Source organism: Mesocricetus auratus, unplaced genomic scaffold, assembly GCF_017639785.1.
Source record: "Mesocricetus auratus isolate SY011 unplaced genomic scaffold, BCM_Maur_2.0 Super-Scaffold_100019, whole genome shotgun sequence".
NCBI classification, from domain to species: Eukaryota; Metazoa; Chordata; class Mammalia; order Rodentia; family Cricetidae; genus Mesocricetus; species Mesocricetus auratus.
The window spans coordinates 15,648,873-15,661,958 of NW_024429200.1; the positions used below are offsets into that span (position 1 = coordinate 15,648,873).

Consider the following 13,086-nt stretch of genomic DNA (forward strand, 5'->3'; position numbering starts at 1 on the left):
AAAGGGCTGAGAAAGAAATCAGAGAAACATCATCCTTTACAATTGCCACAAAAAACATAAAATACCTTGGTGTAATGCTAACCAAACAAGTGAAAGACCTATATCTCAACAACTTTGAGTCTTTAAAGAATGAAATTACAGAAGCCCTCAGAAAATGGAAAGATCTCCCATGCTTTTGGATAGGTAGGATAAATGTTGCAAAAATGGCAATCCTGCCAAAAGCAATCTACAGATTCAATGAAATCCCCATTAAAATCCCAGCACAATTCTTCACAGACCTTGAAAGAACAATAATCAATTTTGTATGGAGAAACAAAAGATCCAGGATAGCCAAAACAACCCTGTTCAACAAGGCAACGTCGGGAGGCATCACCATCCCTGACTTCAAGCTCTATTATAGAGCTATAGTCCTGAAAACAGCTTGGTATTGGCACAAAAATAGGTAGGTAGAATAATGGAATTGAATGGATAACCCTGATACTAACCCGCACACGTATGAACATCTGATCTTCGACAAAAAAGCTAAAAATTTACAATGGAACAAAGAAAGCATCTTCAACAAATGGTGCTGGACTAACGAATTGGTACAGGAGACAGCTTCCTGAACATAACACCACTAGCCCAGACAAGTGAGATCAACAATTAATAGATGGGACCTCCTGAAACCGGGAAGCTTCTGTAAGGCAAAGGACACAGCAAGACAAAAAGGCAACCCACAGAATGGGAAAAAATATTCACTAACCCCACATCTGACAGAGGGCTGATCTCCAAAACTTACAAAAGAACTCAAGAAGCAAGTATCCAACATGCCAAAGGATCCAATTAAAAAGTGGGCTACAGAACTAAGTAGAGAATTTTCAATAGAGGAGTCTAAAATGGCTGACAGGCACTTGAGAAAGTGCTCAACATCCTTAGCCATATGGGAAATGCAAATCAAAACAACTCTGAGATACCATCTCACTCCTATCAGAATGGCTAAAATCAAAAACACCAACGATAATTTATGCTGGAGAGGATGTGGTAAAAGGGGAACAATCCTCCATTTCTGGTGGGAGTGCCAACTTGTACAGCCACTTTGGAAATAATTATGGAGATTCCTCAGAAAAATGGGAATAAATCTACCACAAGACCCAGCAACTCCACTCTTAGTCATATATCCAAAAGATGCCCATTGATACAACAAGGATGTCTGTTCCACTATGTTCACAGGAGCATTATTTTTAATAGCCAGAACTTGGAAGCAACCTAGATGCCCCTCAATTGAAGAGTGGATAGAGAAAATTTGGTACATTTACACAATGGACTATGATTCAGAAGAAAAAAACAATGGAATCCTGAGATTTGCAGGCAAATGGATGGCACTAGAAGAAACTATCCTGAGCGAGGAGGTAACCCAATCACAAAAAGAGAAACATGGCATTTACTCTCTCATAGATGGATTTTAGACATATATCTGGGTAGTGCCAGCCTACAATCCCATGGTCAGAGAGTCTGGGAAACAGAACCTTCTTTCAGTGTCTGATGGAATCCAATGGCTAAGCACTGAGCTGAAATCAAGAAATCCAGTGACAGAGAGGGAAGACTGATGACCAAAGGGATTAAGACTGGGCTGGTTTAACCCCCAGAAACAGCTGACCTGAGAAGGGTTAGCTCTTAAATCCCAGACTGATGCCTGGGAATCCAGCATGGGACTGATCAAGACCCCCTGAATGTGGGTGTCAGTGAGGAGGCCTAGGTAATCTATTGAGCCTTGGGTAGTAGATTAGTATTTATTCCCTGTATACAAATGGACTTTGGGCTCCCATCCAACAATGAGAGATTCACTCTCACCCTGAACACTTGGGGGAGGGTCTAGGCCCTGCCCTGGATGAAATGACAGACTATGGATACCCCCATGGAGGGCCTCACCCTCCCTGGGGAAATGAGGGGATATTGCGGGGGTTGTTGAGAGGGCACGGGAGGAGGAGAGGGAAACAGAGAGGGACCTGGAATGGACATGTGAAGCAACCTTTTTTAATTTAAATTTAAAAATTATATATATATGTATATGTGATAATCGAGAATTCTCAATAGAGGAATCTAAAATGGCTGATAGACACTTAAGGAAGTGCTCAACATCTTTAGCAATCAAGGAAATGCAACACAACACAATTCTGAGATACCATCTTACACCTGTCAGGATGGCTAAAATCAAAAACTCCAATGACAGTCTATGCTGGAGATGATGTGTAGAAAAAGGAATACTCCTCCATTGTTGGTGGGAATGCCAACTTGTACAGCCACTCTTGAAATCAGTATGGTGGTTTCTTAGGAAAATGGGAATCAGTCTACCTCAATATCCAGCAATTCCTCTCTTGGGCATACACCCAAATAATGCACATTCATACAAGGACATCTGTTCAACTATGTTCATAGCAGCGTTGTTTGTATTAGCTCCTCTTTAAATGTATGGTAGAATTTAAAACTATCCAGCTCTGGCATTTATGTGTTGTTGTTGTGAGGCTTTTAATGACTGCTTCTATTTCCTTAGGGGTTATGATATCCATCAAAAAATTGTATATTTCTTTTAGGTTTTCCAATTTTTTAGAGGACAGGTTTTTGAAGTATGACTAAATTATTCTCTGGATTTCCTCAGTGTCTGTTATCATGTCCCCCCTTTTTCTTTCTGATTTTTTTTTAACTTGAATATTCTCTCTGTGTCCATTGGTAATTTGGAGAAGGGTTTACCTATCTTGTTGTTTTTCTCAAACAACCAACTCTTGGTTTCACTGATTCTTTGTATTGTTGTTTGTGTTTCTGTTTTATTGATTTCAGTACTCAGTCTGTTTATTTCCTGCCATCTATGCCTCTTGAGTTTGTTTGCTTCTTGTTGTTCTAGAGCTTTTAGGTGTGCTGTTAGGTTGCTAGTATAAAATAATCTCTAAATTCTTTATGAAGGCACTTATTGCTATGAACTTTCCTCCTAGGACTGCTTTCATTATATTCCATAAGTTTGGATAAATTGTTCATTCAGTTTTATTAAAGTTTAGGAAGCCTTTAATTCCTTTATTGCTCCCTTGACCCAGTGGTAATTCAGTAGATAATTCTTTAGTTTCCATTAGTTTGTAGGCTTCCACATGTTTTCGTGTTGTTGAATTCCAAATTTAATCAGTGGTAGTCTGACAGTATGTAGAAATATTTTGATTTTCTTGCATCTGTTGATACTTGCCTTGTGACCAAGTATGTGGTCAGTTTTGGAGAATTTTCCATGAGGTGCTGAGAAGGTGTATTCTTTTGTGTTTCGGTAAAATGTCCTTTAGCTATTTGCTAGGTCCATTTGGGTCATAAGTCTGTTAGCCCCAGCATTTATCTGTTTAGTTTTTGTCTGGATGGCCTGTCCATTGGTGAGTGTGGGGTGCTGAAGTTCCCCCACTATCAGTGTATGAGGGTCAACATGTGATTTAAGCTTTAGTATTGTTTCCATTACAAATGAGGGTGCCCTGGTGTTTAGGGCCTAGATGGTGAGATTTGGAATGTCATTTTGGTAGATTTTTCCTTTTGAGTATAAAATGTTCTTCACTATCTGTTTTGATTAATTTTTGCCTGAAGTCTGTTTTGTTATATATTAGAATAGCTATAGCAGCTTGATTCTTGGAGCCATTTGCTTAGAAAATCTTTTTCCAATGCTTTATTGGGAAAGCTTTAATGTTGAGGTTTGTTTCTTGTATGCAGCAGAAAGATGGGTCTTGTTTGTGCATCCATTGTGTTAGTCTGTGTCTTTTTATTGGGAAATTGAGTCCATTGTTTTTGAGAGATATCAATGACCAATGATTCTCATTTCCTGTCATTTTGTTGTAGTTAGTGGTGCTGATAGTGTGTGTGTGTTTACCTTCTTTGGGTTATGCTAGTGTACAATTAGTGCCTGTGTTTTATGGGTGTAGTTAACCTTAGGTTAGAGTTTTCCTTCTAATACCTTCTGTAAGGCTGGATTTGTAGATAGATACTATTTAAATTTGACTTTGTCGTGGACTAGCTTGTGATCTCCATCTATGGTGATTGAAGGGTTTTGCCGTGGCTCACAACTGTGGTCTCAGAGTCTGCACAACATCTATCCTGGCTCTTCTGGCTTTTAGTAGGGTCTCCATTGGGAAGTAGGGTGTAATTCTAATAGGTCTGTCTCTATATGGTATTTGGCCCCTTCCTCTTGCAGATTTGTTCTGTGTCTTTAGTATTTTGGTTATTATGTGAAGAGGGGTCTTTCTAATCTAGTCCAATCTATTTGGTATTCTGTAAGCTTCTTGAACCTTTATAGGCATGAAAATGTTCTTTTATGATTTTCGTTTAATATATTGTCTGTACCTTTGAGTTGGAATTCTTCTCCTTCTATTCCTATTATTCTTAGGTTTGATCTTTTTATTGTGTCCCAGATTTTCTGGATACTTTGTTACACGTTTTTTAGATTTAACATTTTCTTTGACCCATGTGTTAGTTCTTCTATCTTGTCTTCAGAGCCTGAGATTCTTTCTTCCATCCATCTCTTGTATTCAGTGTGTGGTGCTTGCACCTGCGGTTCCTATTCACTCACCTAGATTTTCCATTTCCAGAATCCCTCAGTTTGTGTTTTCTCTATTCCTTCTATTTCCATTTTCAGGTTTTTAACTGTTTTATTCATTTGCTTCAACTGTTTGCTTTTTGCTTGATTTTCATGACATTCTTTTGGAGATTTATTGATTCCCTCTAATTGTTTGCTTGCCTTTTCCTTAATTTCTTTAAGGCATTTATTCATTTTTCTCATTAAGAACCGCTATCATCATAATAAAATTGGTTTTAAGGTTATTTTCTTATGCTTCAGCTGTGTTGGACTATTCAGGGCTTGCTGTAGTAGGATGGCTGGCCTCTGACAGTGACATATTTACCTGGCTATTGTTGTTTGTGCTCTTACACTTATATTTAGTCATCTGAATTTGGAGTGATTATGGGTCTAGGTGCCAATTTCTGGATTTGTCATTGCTGGATGGGTGTCTTCTTCCTTGGTTTCTCTTTCCTCTCTGGTCTTCTGGCCGTCATAAACTGTGGTTGATTAGAGGGTCTCTACCCACATTGGGGCCTGGACATCTGATGGCCTAGATGGCCTCTGGTTCTTCAAGGGTTTGCTTTTCAAGTGCGGGAGTGTGAGTGTGGTCTCTGATCTGGCCAGGGCTCCACGGAGGCTCAGGATCCTGTCTTGGCTTTTGGTGAGGTAGGAGGTTTCTGCCTTGTTTTCAGAGAGTTGGACTGGTCCCTGATGAGGTGGAAGGCTTCTGCCAGAGTTATGGGCCAGGATATGGTGATCTAGTGTAACTTTTTCAACTGGAGACTGAACAGTGTTATGTGATACATTTAACAGTGTAATGGAAATGAAGAAAACAGTTGAAATGGGCTAGGTGTATAGATCAGGGTAGAACACTTACCAACCTTTTGCAAGGCCTTTTTTTTTTTTTTTTTTTTTTTTTTTTTTTTGCCCAGAACAACAAAAGCATAAAAGAGAAAAGAAATGGAGAAAAAAGGGAAGAAGGAGGAAAAAAAGGGAAGACTGTAAGAGGTGGGCATGGGGAAGAAAACAGGGAGAAATCAATGCAATTTGAAGGAGTAAATTATTGAAGATAAGGAGCAGGCATTCAGAGATATGAGGACTGATATGAGGCTGTGTGATATAGGTATTTTGTGATCTCTCATCTGACAAAGAGGGAGAAAATAGAGAACAGAATATGCTGAAAATATATGAAATGTATCAAGTTTCTTGAAGAACAAACTCATGTTTAAAAATACTAGAGGAAATTTAGCTAAATGAATACATAGGAAGCCATAAGTGTATAGATTATAAAATGCTACAACTAAGAGAAGAAAATCTTGAAAGCCTGAGAGTTTTGTGTGTGTGTTGGGGATGAAGGTAATAGGACATTGTGTACAGGAAGTGGTGTTTCAAAGATGATTGATTTCTCACTAAATACAGTAAAGGCAAGGAGGGCCACCGAAATAAATCCCTGATAATGCCAAAAGAACATCCTTTCCACTGGCATTTTTGTCTCCAGAAAGAATATATTTTTTTAAAGAAAGACCATGCAGAATTTTCAAATAATAACAGCTGATGATCCGCTGCTAGCAGACCAGAAGCACAAAGAAATCTGAAGGAGTTTGCTGAGTGTTGGGAATCCTTAAAACTTGAAAAGTCAGACCTACAGGGAGGCATCAAAACCAGAAGTATGGATAAATATATAGGTGCACATAGTCTTATGTATGTGTGTACAGGTGTATGTGTATTTGTTGTGTGTCTGTGTACAAGTGTAATATGTGCCTTGTATATACACGTGTGTACAGATGTCAGCTCCCGTGTGTTCACAGAAACCAATGAAAGTGCTGGGGGTTCTCCTTTATCAATATTCACTTTTACTTCCTCTAAGAAAGGCTTTCAATGAATCTGTAGCTAATCTGGTAGCTAGCAAGCCTCCTGTCTCCACCTCAGACAGTGCTGGGGTTATAAATGAGCACAATTACAACCTGGTTTTTATGTGAATTCTAGAGATTTGAACTTGACTCTCAAGGTTTTGTGAGTTGCCACTGTGCCCTGGTGGGCTTTTGGTAATGTAGCTCTTCTTTGAGTCACCCATGTTCCAGTAAGGAAGCTCCATGAATCATTTATGTCCTCGATGCTCTGTTGGGATAAATAGACACATGTTTGCATCTCCCCAGGAAAAGTCAAACAACAGTTTATAATCTGAAGCCCTGGAATGCTCAGATGGTTGCAGTGAGTTCAAGGTTACCTGAGCTATGCAGCAAGCCCTTATCTCAAAACAACAGCAACAAGAATACAAAGAAAAATGAACAAAATATCACGTAGTGAATCAGAATACTGAGAGTTGGACTCAGCAATTTATATTCTGTATTACACATTCCTCTACTTGTTGCTGTCCCCAGGGTTGAAGCTACCAACACAGACATGCCTTGCCAGCTCTCTTGTGCTATAAAAGGGCAAGGCCTTCATGAGTCTGCTTTCTTCAGATAGATACATCTGTCTGCCCCAGCAGCAGGACTGCTTTCCTCTCAGCTGCAAAGAGCTGGATAAGGCAGAATGGTCTTCGAGGACTGTGTTATCAAAGTGTCATCAGTTATGAAAGCCTAACATTTTTCTTTTACTAACTTTCCTGTTCCCCCAGTTTGCCAGCCTTTTATAGGCATTTGATGGAGACAGAATTACCATCATCTGACCCTTCCACTTTTCTGATGAGACCTGCAAAGGAGTGAATACCAGCGTTCTCGGTCAACTCACACATTCGTGGCATGGGCAGATTTGGCAACCAGGATTTACGAAGACAAGCCTGTGGCACTGACTGCATTTATATAAAGCCGATGCTTTGTTGAAGGTAGAGAGCCTGTCAGAAAATGATAGAAGGCTAACAGTACCTATAATGCATTGTCAGGTGAGTTGTGGGTGCTTGAGAGAAGCCACTTTCCTCTCTCTGAAAGTCACCTTCCATTACATTGAGGCCAAAGAAAGAAGCTCTTCAAAAAGAAGTTGATGTGAAATCAGGAAATCAATTTACAATGCAGAGAGTAGGGATTACATGTGCATAGCTTCTTTAAAGTACATAATTTGTACCTTTCAAATATTTAATTAAAGTAATATACATTAGAAATTCTATACAAATTTTCTAAATACTTTTCCAGTAACTCTCTAGGTTGGTGAATAGGGCTCCATCTTGAAGAAATACACTAGTTTCATAGTGAGTATCCTAATTTGAGACTATGAATATTTAATGTATCTACATCTAACTCTTTTCCATTAATTTTAAACATTTCGTTATCTATTCAATAGTGGCTATGATTCAGATTCTTAATAGATACCACCCCAGTTTTTGCATATCTTAGTTCAGTGAGGTGCCCAGGTCTACAGCGATGTTTGTGAGATGATGTACAAAGCAGTGATCTTGGGAGTAAGTCAGACCTGGAGGTTAAGGGAAACTTTCTGAGACATGTGATTGGAAAAGCAGTACAAAGGATGCTTAGGATTGGGAAAGTGACAGGAGAAGATAGAGAACAAAAGACTCTTTTGAGGAGAGGAGCTGACAGGTCAGAGGTGAGACAGAGGACATGCCATTCTGAATAGACCCAGAGTGACCCAGTCTACCTGAAATGTGGGAGTGTGTCATGGCATGCCTGTGGATGTCAGAGGACTCTGTTCTCTCCTTCCACCATGTGTGTCTGTATTAGTTGTTTTTCTGTTTCTCTGATAAAACACCATGACCAAGGTGACTTACAGAAGCAAGTTTACATTGTATTTATGATTTCAGAGGGTTAGAGATCACAATGGTGGAGACAGCCCACAGCAGACATGGTGACTGGAGCTGGAAGCTGAGAACTACCATCTCAAACCACAAACAGTAAACAGACATCTTTAACTCGGAATGGTGAGTGGTTTTTGAAACTCACAGCTGGACCCTATTAACATAATTCCTCCAGCAAGATTGTACCCCTAAGACTCCTCAAACAGCACCAACAAATGGGAATGTCTCATTCAAACCATCTTAGGGTCTCTGATCTCAAACTCAGATCAACAGGTTTGATGGGCCTCTAGCCACTTAAATAGCTCACTGCCCCTTTATCTGTAAAAGTTTTATTGTGTTTTGAGGAAATTATCATTTATAGCTTTGGGGATACCTTGGGAGCCCTGGGACTAAATCCTAATGTGCCTTACCAGTTCTGAAAAGCCTTTAGCTGTCATGTCTTCAGTGTGGCCACTGTTCTTCCTAGACATCTGAAGCTCAGGGTATCTCCTTTTGCTTCTTCACTGTCTCACCTAAGCTTCCACATTATTAATGGTCTCCTTTCTCTCTGGACTTAGTCATTTCTTTTGGGTATGGATGTCTTTATGACCCTTTCATTACACAATGGACTTTGCTTTTTTACATTTAATTTTTACAATTTCATTTATGAGTACTGTTTTTTATGTTTTGTTTTGTTTGCATAATTCCCATGACTTCATCTCCCTGCTACAACTCTTCCCATGTTTTCCACTATGGCCTCTCAAATTCGCAGACTCTTATTTAGTTATAGTTATACACACACACACACACACACACACACACACACACACACACACACAATCACACTTCACACACACACACACACATCACATTTCACACACAAGTAAATTTCCTGTTTAGTGTTGATCACTTTGTACATTTGTTTAAGACAGACTCGTTGAAATTGGATAAACCATCAGAGGTTTAATATCCCTGGAAAAAACTAATTCTCCCTCTCTCAACAGCCCTCAATTGACTGTAGCTCTTCACCTGGAGGAGAGCCCCTGTGAACTTTCCCAGATACTTGTTGACATGTCAGTCTGGTTTTGATTGACTTTAATATTTAGCCTTTCAGTTCCTTCCTTTTAACAAATGCCAAGATTATATTAGCTTAAAATCGCCACCCACATTTTCTTCATACAACATTAATGTTAATTTAAGTGAGAGACTCATGTAAAAATTTCCTAATGCTTATAATGGTACAGGGGGACACCAACTTCTAGACAGACAAGTTTCTTTAAAATCTTCATCTAGCTCTAGGCAGAGTATTTCCTTTTCACTCACCTTGTCTTTGAAGATTTGATACTTTGTGTTCTGTTCTGCAATCAGGCATTAACTATGTAAGTCATTTTAATCAAAGCTAATTTAGTCACTTACCTCCTTGTGTTCGTAATTTTATTTTAATTTGAAATTCCATATTCCTGTCTTTCATGCTAGATAGGCTAGGCATTTCAGAATAGCTTTGGTAGTAAACTATACTCTACAATCGTTGTTGTTTCAAGAGGAGAACCATTTAGGACTTCTATCTTGAAAAACTTTGTTTTTGTCATGGAAGTCAACCTTGAGTCAGAAAAGGTATTAACCCTTCCTGTAAGAACTCTTTTTAAAGTTTCTGGGAGCAGTAGGAGTTAGGAGTGTTACCTAGGCTACTAAAGTCATACAGGATGAGGCAAAGCCTAGTCTTAGATAATCATGGAGGTATGATTGGGAACTAAGGCAGAAAAGAAGGCTACCCTGTTGTCTCGGTGTTTTCATTGCTTTTATAAAGATCATAACACTAAGCAGTTTGAGGAAGAAAGGGTTTATTTTGCTTACACTTTCACATCATAGTTCAGTATCCAAGGAAGTCAGGGAAAGAGCTCAAAGCAGAAAGTTGGATGCAGGAGCAGATGCAGAGGCCGTAGACATAGAAGAGTGCTCACTATGAGCTTATTTACTCACGGCTTGTTCAGTATGCTCTCTTATATCACCCATGACCACCTGTGCAAGATAAGTGTCTCCCACAGCAAGCTGGGCCATCCAGCATCAATCTTCAATCAAGAAAATGCTCTAGAGACTTGCCTATGGTCTACTCCTATGAAATAATTTTCAAATAAGACCCCTTCTCTTCTTACCAGGTAACCCCGACTCATGTCCAGCTGGCATAAAAACTAACAAGTATACCCTGGGCCAAAGAAGCAGGATGTGTCCATCTGAGTGAGACTACATTTATACTATAATGAAAAAGACTTGCAATCATTGCCAATTGATTAGTTGCTCTGCCCCAGAATGTACGACTAAAGAGAATAGGTATAGAGGGAAGTCAGATAATAGGTGACGAGGGTTCTGTCAGGAGAAATGTGTCCCACAGTACAGTATAGTGATGATAGTTTGTAACAACTCCCCATTTATCTTACGCAGTAGTAGAAAGGAGTCCAAAGGCTCCAAACAGGAAGACATAATAAGCATCTGCAACTGCTAATTATCTTGATTTGATCATTACATCTTGCAGATGTGAGCTAAATTATCACGGTTTATACTGTAGACACGTACAATTATTATGTGTTGGTCAGGAAGAGAAAATGAAATTGCAAGTGGAATGGCAGATAACACTGGGGACAAAAAAATGGCAAATGTCAGATAATATACTTAGAAAAAGTCACCCAGAGGACAACAAACACTGAGAGATCACCTGAAGAAAAAAAAGATCTAAAAACAATATAGAGACAAGGAACAGAAAATTAGGAAGGTAGAAATGAGGTAGAACCCGAGAAAGGAAGGAAGCACACGCGGTGCAATCAAGTGCATCTTTGTCTCTTGTTTAGCTGGAAGGTTGGAGATGCAAGACTCTATGGAAATCATTTCCAGCCCTTGGGCATGTGCTAATTACTGCCCGTAGGGAGCCTCTGCGTTTCTTTCTTACTAATGTTGAACAGGATACAAAGATGGCAAGAACACTGTTCCCATGATCTGGGAAATCAACCTTTATTACTGATGTTTGCTTGTAATTTTTTAGGTTTTTGTTGTTGTTGTTGTGGTTGGTGTTTTTGTTTATTTGCTTGTTTTTTCAAATGAAATTTGACTTTCTCCTGAAAAATTTTAAGAAGATTTAGAGAAAAACAATATCTTCAATGGAATGTAATTTTAGTAAATAGCCAAAGACCAGTTTTTCTATTTTTCCTTAGCCTCAGTCAGCAGGTACTATGAACCAACTACACTGAGATCCTTGAACAAGTATTTCAGAAGATTTTCAGTTAAATTTATAATGCAAGAAGATGGAAATCTCAGAGTGCTTGCAGGACAGCAGTGAAGGTCCTATTGCACAGTCTGATTCTAGCAGAATCACTTAGAGCATTTTCACATGTGTATGTTCTGTGTTTGCAAATGTGGAAAAGACAGTTAAGATGATTTCTCACAAGCATTTGTTGGTTTTGAAAGAATTACCATTCAGTTGTTGAAGATATATGAAGATGGACCTCCAAATATAATTTAGGTTTATGTTAATAACATCAGTATCAGTCTGATTTCTTTCATGTAGATTTCCAGTGAATTACTCAACACCTCTCTTGCCAAAATCACATGAAAAGGAAGAAGCCTTTCACCAGTACAGTGAAATAAGAACTAGTGACAGCATTTTCTGGAAACAGTGAGAGTCCTGCTCCATCTTGAGAAAATAGAAGAAAAATGAAGAAAGGGCAGATATAACCTGGTACCAAGCCTATCTGGGAAGAAGTGGTCTTCCTGTAGTTTGCATCTTCAGAGTCCCCCAAATGGCAGTGTATTTAAGAGATGATCCCATGATGATGCTATTGAGAGACTATTGTGAAATAGGGCCTCATGGAAGATTTAGGTCATTGGGGGCGGGGACGTGACTTTGAAGAACACTGTGGGACCTCTAGATCCTGATGTAAGCAATTTTCAGTCTGTCAAACATTCCTGCAAGGATGTGACTCAACACCACAGGCCCAAAGCAACAGAACAAGTTGGTTATGGATTGGAACCACAACCACTGGGAGGTCAAATACACTTTTTGTGTTCATTACCTTAGGTATTTTGTTATATCAATGAACACTAGTCTCAAAGAAATCTTTGATGCTATTATGTGCCTGGATAAACTAGGACCTGATCTAGGACTAAAGTCACAGTAAGTATTTTCAATTGCCATAAGTAATTGTGTGGGACATAACTGTAAGTCAGACAGAAACAGTGGGATCACTTATCTGAAGGAACATGAAAGTCCTGGTTTACAATTAGATTCTAACATTAACACATACTACAATTATAAAAATAGATAAAAATATACTCATATTTGATTGTATATACACATATATACATGTGTGTGTATGCACACACAACTTCATCATAATTAATTTCTGGCTACAATCAAGGAAAATTGACTTCCAAAAGAAACGTGTTCATTCCTCACTTTCTCTAGCTGCCTACTCTTTCAGCTGGTTAAATAAATGAACAAACTAATTTATCCCTTTCCTCTTCTTACAGATCCTAAAGATTCAGAAAGGGGTGTTGCAATGTCTAGTAGGCCCCAGTAATAAGGCTTCCTTGTATAGTGAAATAAACAGAAACAAAAGAGGTCATTATCAAACACACAAAAGTGTCTTCCAATTTGCAAGTAAAACACAAATATTAACCTGTTAAAATGAATGTACTAAGCATTGGGGGAATTTAGAAAATATTTTCTATTCAATTCAACAAATATGTGAGATATTATAACCAGAAGCATCATAAAGAATATTTCTAATTTAGCAAGCAAATGACATTTCTTCACAAT

The 13,086-nt window shown here is 38.7% G+C and overlaps 1 long non-coding RNA gene across 1 annotated transcript in view; it reads left to right on the forward strand.

Moving 5' to 3' along the window:
- The window catches only part of LOC110342434, a 29,552-nt gene extending 18,184 nt beyond the window's left edge, over positions 1 to 11,368 (forward strand). Inside the window, exons 3-4 of the long non-coding RNA XR_002384495.2 lie at positions 7,173 to 7,436; positions 8,307 to 11,368. This is a non-coding gene — a long non-coding RNA (uncharacterized LOC110342434). The remainder of the gene's footprint in view (positions 1 to 7,172; positions 7,437 to 8,306) is intronic.
- Positions 11,369 to 13,086: the final 1,718 nt, after the last annotated feature.